The sequence below is a fragment of the Drosophila ananassae genome, chromosome XR (genome assembly GCF_017639315.1).
Source record: "Drosophila ananassae strain 14024-0371.13 chromosome XR, ASM1763931v2, whole genome shotgun sequence".
In the NCBI taxonomy this organism is placed as follows: Eukaryota; Metazoa; Arthropoda; class Insecta; order Diptera; family Drosophilidae; genus Drosophila; species Drosophila ananassae.
Genome location: NC_057932.1, coordinates 13,690,559 through 13,705,284, shown reverse-complemented (window position 1 = coordinate 13,705,284; position 14,726 = coordinate 13,690,559). Strand labels below are relative to the sequence as shown.

Sequence of the window (14,726 nt, the reverse complement as noted above, 5' to 3'; positions counted from 1 at the left end):
GTTCTTTAGCTTTTAAAGCTTATTTAATTAACTTTTTAACGAGTTAGTATATTATTTTTTAACTATTTCCAATTTCAAAGTGCAAAAAATACGAGTTTTTACGAAATGTACGATCTAGAATACAAAATTTAAAACTTTAAGTTGTGCAAGTTTGTGAATAAATATTAAACTGTTATTATTTTGGGCTTTATTTTTGGCAAGTGTATGAGATATATTTCCCATTTGCCTTTGTCGTGTAATTTTCGCAATTACAAATTGAACCAAACTCGGAGGGGGGGGGGATGCTTTTTCGTACAACTCCCCGACAATTGCTATTTGAAAAATTCAATTTGCAAACTTTATTTTGTTTGTTGGTCGCGCTCACGTTTTGCACCCGGCATTTTGCCCCCTTCTATTCCCAGCTATTGTTTTCCAGCTTTTTGGTTATTATACAGTAGTAGCTGTCTAGCCCGGCCAGGCCTGGGCTGTCTGGCCTGGCCTGGCTAATCATTGCCTGCATTGTCACGATGGGCGGCAAACACGAATTTTCGCTTTATCATCGCCCCACCTCGCTCCCAAAACCATATCCCCCACACTTTCACATGAAAATTGCAAAAATGCATTTGTTTTTCGGTTCGAGCTGCGAGTTCGATCTATCCCTCTGGCCAAAAAATGTTGGCGAATTACTCGCGTGCGGACCATATCCCCAATTAAATTTGTCACGTTTTGTTTGCTCACATATTTACCCTTGCAGCTTTACACAGTTTACATATCCCCTAGGATGGGGGGTTTAACCCACAGCCCTTAGTTAGAGCTGTTTATAGTAGTACTAGTACGAACTAGCTCTAACCGAATCCCACTCGCGAGCCGGTTTCCATTTTCTGCCAATGAAATTTTCAAAACCCAGAGATCGGAACCTTGGCGCTTTATGCTAATGGGGGAAACATAAGGAAAAAGTTGCAATAAAGCCGTCCCAGTTACAGTTTCTGCTAATTTCAATGCGGATATTAGTCATTAATCAATCAGCTTAATATGTTTATTACATTAGGAGGAAATATTAAGAGGTTGTTTATGTAAAAGCTAAAAAAAAAAAACAACTATCAAGGCTTAGAATTACATACATATATATTTTAAAATTAATAAAATAAATAAATTAATAAATTAAAATACATATTTTATTTATGTTTGTATTATTTATAATCATACCATTTAATAAAAAAGTAAAATGTATTTATAATATAAATATTTTTTGTTTAATATTAAAAAAAGATAACCCAAATGATTTAAAACATTTTCTAATGTAAGGTTATTACATTGGAAATCTCTTAAGAAGTTAGGAATAATTTATTTGTTATATAAAATTTAAAAAAGGTAACCTTAAATATTTAAAACATTGTTTTTTGTAAGGCTTTTTCATTTCGTTAGAAGTCTTCTTTTGAGAAGTTGGGAATTTTCTGTCAAAAGTCTTACAAGAGGCAGTAGAAGTACCGGGTATAAATAAAATTCTGACTTTTTCCTCTACGTTTACTTTAAAAACATACTTTTTTCCAAAGAAAGGATTAAAAGATATATTACACCAGAACTTACATTAAATTTTCGTTCTTTATTTAGACATTTTAAGACACTTTTAATTCAATATTTTGAGTAAAAAGGAGATAATACTAGGTCTTAACCATAACTATAATAAATATTGCACATTATTGTACATTAATATAATAATATAACTATACTATAATATAATATTATAATAAATTTCAGATTTCGCAATTAATATTATTTAAATACTCGATTATTTAATCCACTTGCAGTCAAGTATGCTTTTCAATAGTTTCTAAAAATAACAAACACTTAATTACTTGAGTTACATGGAAGTTATCAAAAAAAGGATATAAAATAAACTACTGATTAAAAAAAAAATAGACCGAAAAACTTAGCACATTTAATTAAGGGGTTATATACAGTCAGGCGGTCAAAAAAATGCAGTTTTTGGGTATTTTTTTTTTCAAGGAAATATTTATTTATTAAAGTTGAATTTTTTCTATATTATTTTACATATTTTAAAGTTTAAAAAAATATATTATATCTGTAAAAATATTATTTCCTTTGGCCTCTGCAGCTTATCTCCCAATGGTCTTCGAAAAAAAAGTGTCTCGCGGTGAACATAATAACTATTTGCAGAATCATCAGAAATCAAAAATTCAAAAAGATGCTTTTAGTATATTAAAAAATGTAGTCCTTAATCGAAGGAATTAAAAAAATATCACTTTTTGACAAAATGGCAGCTTCCAAAAAAAAAAGTTCATTTTTATGGAAAAAAAAATCGACTTCAAATGTTGATAGAAATTATAATTTTAATTTTATTTAAAAGATCTTCGATTAAAGACAGCAAAAAGTAGTTATTAATTTTGTGTGAAAATTAGAGCTAAATCGGTTCAGTGGTTTTCGAGAAATCGTGTTCACCGATTTGAGAAACATAGTTTTGAGAAAAACGATTTTAAAGTTTCACAAACAGTTTACATTGAGTTAAAAATTTTTTCTAGTTTTGTCTGTAACTTGGGAAATATTTCTCGAATCTTCATAAAAATTTCACAACAGAGAAATATATATTCTTTAAGAAAATGCAAAAAAAAAAAAATCGTTTTTTTGAAAATCCTGACTGTATATAACCCCTTAAATACGGGTCAGTGGGCGTAATTGCAACATTCAGCGTTCTCCGTCCGGCAGTCAATTACGGAAACAATATCATCCGACAATTCTGGGCCCCGGGGGCATTACAACAAATAGATTACAGATTACCATAATTAACATAGCTCTAATAGCGCTGGGAAATCAAAATGCAATAAGCCGCACTCTGCAACTGCACATGCATCGCGTCGTTGAAAAAATAAACTTCATTTTGTGGCAAAACAATAATAAAATTTCCATTTCCGCCCCGGCACCACTTTACAGACCCAGGCCCCTTTCCTGGGTCCTTAGTTTGCAAATCCCGTGTAAATCGCGCATTTTCTCTAATGCGATTAAATCCATACAAGCCAAAGTTCAAAAATGCCAACAAAAAAGAGCTAAAAAGTTAATAGAAAATAGTGAAAAAGTTGAAATGAATTTTTAATGCAGTGGGAGTTCAGTTTAGTTCAGTTCGGTTGGAAAAAAAAATTGACTCTTTATGAATTAAAATTTAATATTAAAAAATAAGCACACACAATTTAATTTATTTAAATGCATCAAATAAACTTTCTCTACACTCGCTTGTGATGTATTATTTCTAAAAAAAAAAACACTAAGTATCTAAATAGTCGAATAAATCAGACTTTATTTAGTTTAAAGCTTAGAATCAGTCAGAATCAGTCAAAAGCCAACGTAAAGCCAATTAACTTTTCAAACTTATTCCGTGTGAAATTAATTTTCAACTTGATTTTCAATGCCTTGTTTTTAATGTTTTAGTTTATATTTATTTATTATTTTTTTTTTCTGAGATAAATAGAGAAAACCGAGAGAAGAGTGAGAGAATTTAAGTTGATGCATTTTATATGAGGCTAGTTCATTTATTTAGAAACGCTAATTTTTCTCACTTCCGCTTGCATTTGATTTACATAGTTAGTGGTTTATTTTATTCATTTTTCAGAGCTTAAAATAGAAATTCGACGATGCATAGATTAAATGAATAAAATATATAGAAAAAATATATGTATATAAAATATAGGAGAAAAAAATAAAGAAATCAACGTTGAAATCGAATTTCAATACAATTTCCTTGCTAAAATTCTCAAGTGGTTCTAGTATTTACTAACTAAAGACATGAGTCGAAAAGTGTGGCCAGTTTTTGAAATTTCTCATAGAATAGCTCTCTTCTTGTTTAAAATTGAAACTAATAAAATAATTGTCCTTTTTATTGTCATTGTTTTCCATTTTGCCTTATAGATTTTCCTTCAATTGCTATTTTGTGCCTGGCTCGTTACGCGTTTTATTTAATATCCTCCATTTATCAAACACAATTCTCCCTTTTTGGCCGAGAACATGAGGGCCATAACCTTTACCCGTTGCCCTCTTTTTGGCCCTCTTGAGCTACCGCCTCCCTCCTTCCCCCCAACCATTCACTTTGCGTTCTGGTGTAAAAGTTTTTCTTAATAATAAATTGCTTAACTTTTTAGGTAAACAACAGCACAGTTTTTGGCTTTCAACTCGCCGCAGGCTCATCACGTGCGGGTTGCCCCGAAAGCGTGAAAGAGAGGGGTTATTGGGAGGTTATGGGCCGTGCGAAAGAGATGGGGCTAGAGATGTAGTAGCGAAATGAGACTTGCAACTTGCCCTGTTCTGGAAATTAAAATAATTGCGGGGGCGGGTAGGCAGTAGGAGAGTTGAAAGGCTGGAACTAAAAACGCCTGGCCCTTTGGGCGTTTTGTAATTATCGCCACAAAGTTGAACTAGTTCCGCTAAGTGAACTAGTTCCCCCCAATGATTAGAGTCTTGTATTCGCTTTTGTTAAATTATAATTTATCGTACAAGTTGGCTAACTTTCGTTTTCGGGGAAATTAATCTTGCGAGGGGTGGTGAGAAAGGATATAGCAAGGAAATGGCCTTCTATTTATTTTATTTATAGCCTGAAATTTACGTGTTTTATTTTTTGAGAGATAAACTTAATTAATTATATATCTTTAGTGTTTTTTTTTATTCCCCATACATGTGTATACATTTACAGTGAATCACATTAATATTCGGTTTTTTACTTTCTCAATTTCAAATGAAAAGAAAGAGATTAAAAAAAAGACTTAAACAAAAATTTTAAATAGCAAAGTAAAGCTTTTTTTATTACCTATTCATAGAAATAACATAACACAGGAATTTATTTTAAATTAAAAATAAAATTAAACAAAAACGAAAAACAACTCAAAATTTGCGTTACTTTAATATTCGGTATTTCCTTATAGACCTAAAAAAAAACTATTTTATCTTAAAATTAAATTTATCTTAATATTTAGTGTGATACCCATTATTTTTTATGGTATCGCTTAATCGTTTTGGCATATTTCGAATAATTTTTTTTGTGTATTCGCCGCCAATTTTGACCCATTCTTCCTGAAGCCGTTGTTTCAATTCCGATATTGAAGATATCGGCGTTTGGTGTACACGGCGGTCCAATTCACTCCACAAATTTTCTATGGGATTGAGATCAGGTGATTGGGGCGGCGTTTCCATGACCTTTGGGCAGTTGTAAAGCAACCAGGACTTCACTTTATGCGCCTTGTGCTTTGGGTCATTGTCCTGATATAATTTAAATGAGTTCGCAATGCCCATTTTCTCCGCCGACTGCTTCAAATTTTCTTTCAAAATTTTTAAGTATTGATCTTGGTTCATTATCCCATCAATAAATACTAAATTTCCCACTCCTTTTGTGGAAATGCAGCCCCAAATCATCACACTTCCCCCGCCGTGTTTAACTGTTGGCCTAAGGTTATTTTTTTTCAGCTCAGTGTTTGGTTTCCGCCATACCATTTGCTTGCCGTCGCTCCCGAAAAGATTAAATTTACTTTCGTCAAGGAAAATGACATCGTCCCACCAGCTTTCGTCCTTTTTGGAGTACTCCTGGGCAAAGTTTTTTCGCAACTTTCGGTTGCGCTCCGATAGCAAAGGTTTTTTACGGGCGATTCTACCGTTGTACCCCTGTTTTTTTATGGTACGCCGAATAGTTTGCGCCGAAACTTCCTTTCCATGATCGGCAAAGAGTTCAGCCGACAATTCAGGAGCACTAAGTCGAGGATTTTTTTCTATTTTTCTGACTATTTCGGCTTCTTCTCGATCAGTCAATTTTTTCGGCTGTCCTTTTTGCTTTATTAAAGCCACTCTTCCCTCATTTTTGAAGCGTCGGACGATGTCACCGACTGTGTTGGGCTTCATGTCAAGCATTTCGGCTGTTTCCTTGTAGGTCTTGCCCTCTAAGTGAAGTTTGAGGACAAGATTTCGCTGCTCCAATGATGCATTTTTACCCTTGCGGCCCATCTCGAAAATCGGTGCTCGTAGTAGCTTTTTTTTGGCTTGTTTGTAGGAAATGAATACCAGTCATATGTGTGCAATTCGGGGAAACCCATTTTTGGCGGATCTGAAGTTGCCACATTGTTTTAACGTAATACTTATAAAAATACCGAATATTAAAGTAAAGCCATTTTCAAGCTTTTTTTTTGTTTCGTTGTGATTCTTCTTTTAATTTTTAATAAAGTGCTAACATATATATACCTACGTAAAGACAATATTTCAAAGTTTAAAATACCATTTTTAAAATTTCGTGATTTCTTAGTATAATACATTTTATTCGCGTTTAAAGTTGCAAAAAAAAAAAACCGAATATTAATGTGATACACTGTATATTTATTTCAAATAAATCAAAATTCTCTTCTAGTGGGTATACAAATTTTGCTGATAATTTTACTTACTTAAATAACATGAATTTTTACTAAATTACTAAAAACAAAAACTCAAAAAAATTATTTTTAATTTTTTTATTTTGCCTCAAAGAAACTTTTGTGTTAAAGAACCATTAGACAAATATCAACTATCAACTGATGCTTCGAAACTCAAGGGTCCAGCTCTTTTAGATCTTCCTCGATCTTAAGCCAATGATGTCTAGGGACTAATCAAAAATTAATTAATAATTTTCTTCATTGCTTCTGGGTACTTCTCAATATACCAGATCTTTATCATCAAGAAACTTTTATGATTCCTTCTTTTTTGTCCTTTTAACATTGACTTGTAATGGTTCATATCCTCCTATTTGAATACCTTCCTTTGAAATTTAAAAACCCAAACACATCCTAGGAAATGGTGTTATCCTTGCTCTACAATTCAAACACGAATCGAAAACGGAAACTAGTTTTGATTTATTCTGGCATTGTCGCAACAATTATCGTCCATTTCCCTTTTCCATTTTCCCCATCAAGTCCAGCACTTTTCCAGCTCTAAGTAATATGCTCTTGCTTCTTGTTCGTTTTTTATACTTTTTTATTTTTTATGCTGATAAACGGTTTTCGCCCCCCCAACCCCGCCCCGCGACCGTCCACTCTGCTATACATCTGTCATGTCTGGGAGCTGCCGGCCCGGCCCGGTCATAATTTATAACCAACAATTGCAATGCAAAGCAGCCTCTTTATATGGAAAACACGCGCCTGCTGCTCGCACACACATACATACACTGATAAATTCGCAATCTCGAACGTGCCAATACACTGCGAAAAATTGGGGAGGCTCTATGGGAAATATTATGGTTTTGGGGTATGGAAAAGTGTGGGTAGATTTATGATTTATTTTGCTAAAAAAAAGTATTTTAAAATAGTTTTATAAAAGCCATTTCTATAAATTTTCAAATATATATTCATATATGTATATAAATTATAAATTTTCAATTTATTATTATACATATTCATTTAAAATTATATATATCATAATAGCTTACAAATAGTACATATAAGAATAATATATAGAATAATAAATATATAAAATAATATATAGAACAAATAATACTTAGTCTATTACACCCTTTAGATATTCTTAATAATTTTTCTTTAATATTTAATATCTGAATTATTATTTAATATTCTTATCCACTTTCTCTCAGTGTACTCATGTACTTGTTCTATTTGTTTCGTTTATTTTCAGGTGAGTTGCAAGTGAATGATTTGAAGATAACGCTCTTGGCATTGCAATATCATGGCATTGCTAAAAGGTTTTTGGCCAAAAGAGTATATATTTTTTCGCGCTATCAGCTGAAAAATATGATGCTAGAAAAGTAAGAAATCACCGTTACAATAAGCTTCAATTTGGCGCCAAGGGAGACTAAGGTTCAGTAAGTTTTTTGGACAAAACTGAAGCCCATATACTCTCTTAATATTATAATATTTTGGGGCTAACTGAGGGATATAATAAATGGGAAGATATAGGATTAGCATAGACGGGATTTGTGCCAAATTGGCAGAAAATAAAAAAAACGGACAGACGGACAACCGGACAGGCGGACAAGCGGACAAGATGGCGTACAAAACGAGCTTTATGTCTGCTTTGGACAAAAATTAAAATATCCTCAAAAAAAGAGAGAGAAAAAACAGGACGCAAAAAAAAAAGAAAACCTAAAAGGCGAAAAGGATCTGCCGGGGCCTGGACAAAGTTTTCCTCACTTGGACAAATGCGAAAATGGCAATGCCTGAATGCTTTCAATTATGATGTCCTGTACTGTCCTGCGAACAGTAGCATGTCCTTGGAAATACTTTTTCCGCATATTGGCCGAGTAAATTGCTTCGAAGAAATATAAAATATAATATTTTTTGATGTCACAGCTTATATGTAGTTTCAAGGCTTATAACTATAGTTGTAGTAACTATAGTTGCAATTTTTGAATTCTAGTATTTTTGAAGCCAAAATCTATAGGACCTTGCCTGCATTCAGGGTATTGGCTTCGGAATTGAATTTCTGCGGCTGCCGCTGTTCGGGGGTCAAAGTTTTTGGGGCTCGGAGCGTAAGTAATCATTGTTCAATACCGGAAACTATTCAATTTCCGCATGACATGAAGCGTGCACAAAACATGGCCATAGACGGCGAAATGGAAGCAACACCAGAATACGCTGTGTAGCCGGGGCCCAGGACTCTGGAAACCCGAGATTCTGGCAATGACAGCGGTATCCTGGCAGCTCCTGGCAGCTCCACTACATCTGTGAGCTTTAAACACCCAAAAGTCCACCTAAGACTTTGCTTTAAATTTAATCAAATATTATTAAGAAATAGGGAGTATATACACTCCCTCCGAGAGCATATCTATCACATTTATTAGTATTTACTGAGAATTCATTTCGAAATATTTGGGTTACTTTTCCAAGGAAAATTGACAGCTGAAGTTTATCTGGCTTGAACTTGATTTTTCTATCAGACCTGCTAGGATGTGGGAGACATCTTAAAGGACCTTGTGTGTGTGTGTATGGGTGTGTAGAATTTTCCTGCTGCATTCAATGGATTTTCCGCCTGCGGGAGTCTTTCCCATCCGCAGTTTTCTTTGCCCACATCATGAGGAAGAAGGAAAAGCCCTGAGTTGACTTACTTTGTTGATGTTTGGTTTTCGGGGAAGAAGCTGCTTTCCTCCTGCTTTGCTCCTCTCCGGCATCTTCTTCGCCGCCCTCCGGCTTTTCCCCCCATTTTCCTGGCTTCCTATTTCCGCTTTTCATCTCTCGTCGTCCCTCCTGTGTGCTAAGCTGATTTTGTCTTGCATTGCACTGCTCGAGGACATGTTCGTTCGGAGAGGTCCTCCAACTTGAAGAAGTCAATTCTGTTGTCTGCAATTTCTTGGCCTCTCACCTGGGTTTATTTTCCCCCACCTCTACCGCTCTGGAGCCCTCTGCCTCTGGAGCTTCTCTGCCGCGCACACCTGGACCTCCTCGTCCTCTTACCTGTTACGCTTCGTTAACTATGCGCTGGTATAAAAAGCTTTTGGCTATCAATCAATTGTCCTTATTCAATTATTTAGCACACTTTGCTATTTATCCTCACCTGGCTACGGATACACCGAAAAAGAGTTCAATCATTGCCTAAATAACTGGCAATGTCAGCGGTTTTTTGGAATTATAAGGATTATTGGCTGATATTTAAATTATTTAACTAAATTACTAATACTAAAACTTGAATATAACCATTAGAATGTGTAGAAAAATGAGACCTGTTTTCAATTAAATTTTCATTATGTGGTGTTTGATATTATCTGGTTTGGTAACAAATTGGGAATTATTGGAATAAAAAGGAAATACCATTTTGAAATATTTAAAAACTTTCAATATTAGCATTATTTTTTAACTTCAACTTAAACAGTTTCTATTTAATAGAACTCCTACCTAGAACTTGGGAATTATAAGAAAATTTTAAATTTTGAAATTGGTTAAAAATTTCTTAGAAAAAAGGAAGCATAAAATAGTGTCTTAATAGTGTATTGGAAAAAAACTTGAATTTCTTTATTAATATTAACTTTGTAGTTCATGATTCTTTCTCCCTGTGCATTATTTATTTAATTTCTTATCGTTTTTTGGCCAAAACCAAAACGGTTTGAGGTTACATGGCGAAAACAGACAGATGGGGGCTTGGGCAGTCAATTTCGGGCGATAAACGATTAAACATTCCTCGGGAAATCTCTTAAAACATTTTGCCATAGATCATGGGGATTTGTACATTGCAATTGCTTTGGGGGAAATACATGAGAGGACAAGTCCGACAGGAAGTGGAAGCTCTAAGGACGAAGGACGAGCCAAGCAACGGGGGCATCCATTTTCGCCATCGTTTGTTTTACGACTTTTTCTAATTGCCTGGTACTGGTACTGGTACTGGATACTGGTCCTGGATACTGGTGCTCTACCTTCCTCTTTCTTTCGATTTGCCACGCCCACCAGGACCAGGACTAGTACTACGACCAGGACCACGCCCCCTTTAACAGCAACCGGAAGGAAGCAGGCAGCCTCGTCCTTTATTTATTGGCTTTCCGAGGCATTTTCTTCACTTCACTCTTCTCAAGCTCAATTGCAAAAAATAAAACGAAAATAAGGCATAGGAAATTGCCATCGATAAGAAGAAAGTCCATTGGGAAGTGGCTTGGCTGGTCAGTGGAAAATAAAAGAGAGCAAAATTCTACAAAGAAAAGAGCTAGAATGGCACAAAGTTCTTAAATGGATGAACGAAAAATAGTTGGAATTGTGCTTAAAATCCGTATTTGTCTGGAATAAATAGTGGGCCCATGAGGACATTTTATAAAAATAATGTCCGTTTGTCCGTAAAATCCATTGTATCTTTTATGTTCAAATGATGTTTGGTTTGCTTAAAGTAAGGACTAATTTTAGATTAAAGTTTAAAGTAATTTCTAAGATAAACATTTACTTAGAAATATTTCTAAATAAATTTTAAAATTAAGTTAAAAGGCTTACTATAATTAAAAGTGGACTCAAAGTGGAGTCTATAAGCTATCTCCTTAAAAAATAATATTTACAAATATAATATTTGTATACCCCTTCGACTTATGGGCATCAACTTGTAATAGTTATCCGTTTGTCCATATAATATTCTCTAATATAATTAATATAATCTAATACTGCACTTATACTAAAAAAGTAATTTAAATAAAACAGAGGCAAAAGATTTCAAAATAACCTTTAAAGAAAAATCTTTTTTTTATAGAACCCATTTTCAAACTTTCCAAATAATTAAGACTCTCAGCCACATTCTCCCAACAGCTCAGCTACAAAATGCCTATTTACATATTTGTTTTATTTTTATTTAGTCAACACCAGAGGGTATAGATTTGAATATTTATATGTTAAATAATAGCCAAGACCTGCACTGAAAAAAATTAAAAAAAATAAAAACTTGTTTTAGTAAAAATTAAGGATAATTAAAACACAGTACAAATCATTAAAATAGCAACAAAAAGACTTCAAATAGCTATATTTTACAAAACTTTATTTAAAAAATGCCATTTATAAATGCCACTTTAGTTTCCCCCTCTGTACTCCACTTCCCGTTGATGTCCTTTTGCAGAAACTTCTCAAGTAAAGTTCTTAAAATCTGCGCGGACCACAGCTGAGTTAGTCCATTGAATCGCCTAGGAGATGCTTCTCAAGTGCTTGAGTGTTTGTGGGCTAAATTTTTGGGTTTTTGGGATTTCAGGATAACCCCACTCCGCCGCCCTCCAGCGGGCATGGGGCGGGGCAGGACCCTGAAAGTAGGAGTGACAGATAAAGTGTCGTCTGAAGAAAAGTCAGCCAGCAGCTGTGACTGCCAAGAGAGCAAAATAATAATAAAAAAAAAAAAGAAGCACAAACCCATTGCCATAAAAAAATACAGGAAACACACGAAACGAAATGAAATGAATCATAAATATGTGATGAGTGGGAGTGAGTCGGATAAGCCCGTGAAATATCTGACAAATATAAACCGAGCTGGTGGGGGACTGTAATCAGCTGGCTTTATAACTTCTTCATAACTTTTTGCTCGACTCGACTAAAGCACTCTATTTAGGATTCATTTGCAGCAGGGGGAGAAGAAAATTGTGCGCTTGGCTTGGGATATATACCAAGTGACTAAAGAGAAAAAAAAGTGTATTTTCAAATAAATCTTAGTGATAAAAATAGAGGGGCTTACTGAACTGGTATTTTAAGTATTAAAATACTGGTATTTGTGCGTGTGTCTGCTTGTCCGTTATAAAAAAAATTCAAAAGTCTCGAAAAACAAAGTTTAAATTTTATATTTAATTGTATTACATTTTTATTATATTGCCCAATTTTAATATTTTTGGCATACAAAAATAATAAACATAATTCAATTAATAAATAAAGAAATTAATAACTGTCCGTCTGTCATCTTGTGACTATTTTCTGCAATTTTATTTAATATTGTTTATTTTGGGCAAGTAACTGAAATTAAAACTCTGTGTTGTATATTGTTCTATTCAGAAAATATACACTTTAAACTTGAAAATATCCTGGGAAAGTATTAACCAAAAATTGGCTATACTCTCCATAACATAAGACTACCTATTTGACAGCAACTTGGCCAGAGTGCCTTTGTGGCTCTATATCTCTGGCCATTTCATAAGCCATCTTCTTCGCCAACAGCTGCTTCTCAGTCACTTAATGCATATAATATAATATATTGTATGTATATATATACTCTTTGAAAAACTTGCTGATAATCATCGAGAAGAAAAGGTCAACAGGAGGGAGTGAGACGAGCCGTGACAGTGGCATTTCGGGGAAAAGTGTTTACGTCTGGCTTTGCGGTTGACCAGAGCACACAAAAATCCACCTCTCATGCCCGGCTGCTGGCTGCTGGCGCAGAAGCTCAAGCTGTTTAATTTTCAGTTTATGTTGCATAATTTCAGGCACCAAACTTGTAGAATATCCGGTCGGGCGTTTAGGAGTTAGCGGCCAACAAACGACAAAAAAAAAATTGAAGGGAGAAAAGGTTGGAATGATTTTTTTGTGCTGACTCAAGATGGCATCATTTTTTCTTTGGGTGTATTAGCCCCCGAAAGTGCTTACAAAACAAGTTGCTGCGTCCGATAAAGATGATGGGGATGATGACACATTGATAATAGAATCGGGGCCAAATATTGGGGCAATTGTGGGGGTGTGTCCAAAAAGTACGAGACAGGGCCAGAGCCAGAGGGACTGGGATAGGGACAGGGCCAAATTTGAGGTTTCACAGCTCAATCACTTGATTGACAAAACAGAAAAGTAGGAGTGGAAATATTAGGGGGAAATTTTCACCAGTGACTTGTTGATACTCTTAATAAAAATTGATGAGGTTTATTTGGGGGCAGTGTCTTAAGGGATTTTTAATAAATTGGGATTAGTCTTTTTTAAGAAAGGATTAAAGTTTTGCATCTTACAAGTACCGGGTATAAATATTTTGTAATTATAATCCTTAAATAAGATGTTATTTAAGGAATAGTCTGGGAATCCTTCAGTACCGGGTATGAATACCAAAATAATGTGAAGCTAACTTATTCTTCTCAACATACTTATTGGTAAATAGTAAAAACTATACCTTTCTGATCTATCTTATATCTATATATTTTCAAGAAATAATATAAATCCACTTCCTTTATAACTTATTCTTTAAAATCCCTGGCTAGAAACACCTAAGTGAAATTCCATAAATGATCCACAATCCTTTGGCCACAAATCGTCCCTGAAAACTAACAAGGCTGGGAAACTGTTCACCTAGCAAGTGTTCGGCTTTGAGGGTATTTTTGCTCCAGTCGGATGGTTTTTGTGGTCAACCCCAGACCATGTTATTAATACACTTTATGCTTGTTGATATTATGGTTATGGGCATACAATATACAATATACACGGGTGGTATATGCTTGTGTGTATATAATGTGAAAGAAATATGGCAAGGAATGCTAGGAGGCATCGGTACATAGCGCCAAACAATGTGTGTCCTATAACAATATTTGCTCTTGTGAAATTGTCGGTCGCCGAAATGCGAACTCAATCAAAATCAAAATCGAACTCGAAAAGGTATGGGGGTATTCAGAAATTCAGGGACTATAGTATGCGATGTGTAGGCTTTGTTTGTGGCCTCATCAAATATGCCAATTCATGAAAATGACCCGACCATACCATACCGACCGACCCGCCCGAACCGAATTACGTCAATCCTGTGGCATTATCTATCCCCCTCTCTTTCCAGCGCCATTGTTCCTGTCTCTTTTTGGCCCCAAAACCTGGCAATGGCACTTCTCTATTCTCCACTGTGTGTATGTTTTGTGTTTTCAGCTTGACAGGTCCATGGGTGATGATCCAACCCTTCAGAGTTCACCATCAAAAGGACCTCTCAATGGACGTCAACTCAATTCAATTCAATTCAATTCAATTAGTTATGCCATAAGGTCCTGGCGCTGAACGCTGGCTTGCAATTACATTGCATACTTATTCATTAATGTTTTGGCAAACTGCTCAAATTTGTTATGCAAATTTGGCTTGAAGTGTAACAGGAAGCTGGGACATCACAAATCAAATTTATAGCTCAGAGATTTGCGCAATTTGCATAAAACACTGAAACCCTTGTCCTTTTAATTCAATTAAAAAAAAGATATGTATTTCCCACACATGGCTTCGAACTTTACTCGAGAATTCCTTTTAACCTTGTTCTTGCTCTAGTGTGTAGGTGGTTTTTTGAGGCTTTTAAATACAAAATAAAAGGAAAATAGGATTAGTTAGATATTTCTTCTT

At 34.7% G+C, this 14,726-nt stretch overlaps 1 protein-coding gene across 3 annotated transcripts in view; it reads left to right on the top strand.

The window, feature by feature from the left end:
• The window catches only part of LOC6505288 (mannosyl-oligosaccharide alpha-1,2-mannosidase IA), an 80,167-nt gene that overhangs the window by 28,471 nt on the left and 36,970 nt on the right, over positions 1-14,726 (top strand). The gene's annotated exons all lie outside the window — the stretch shown is intronic.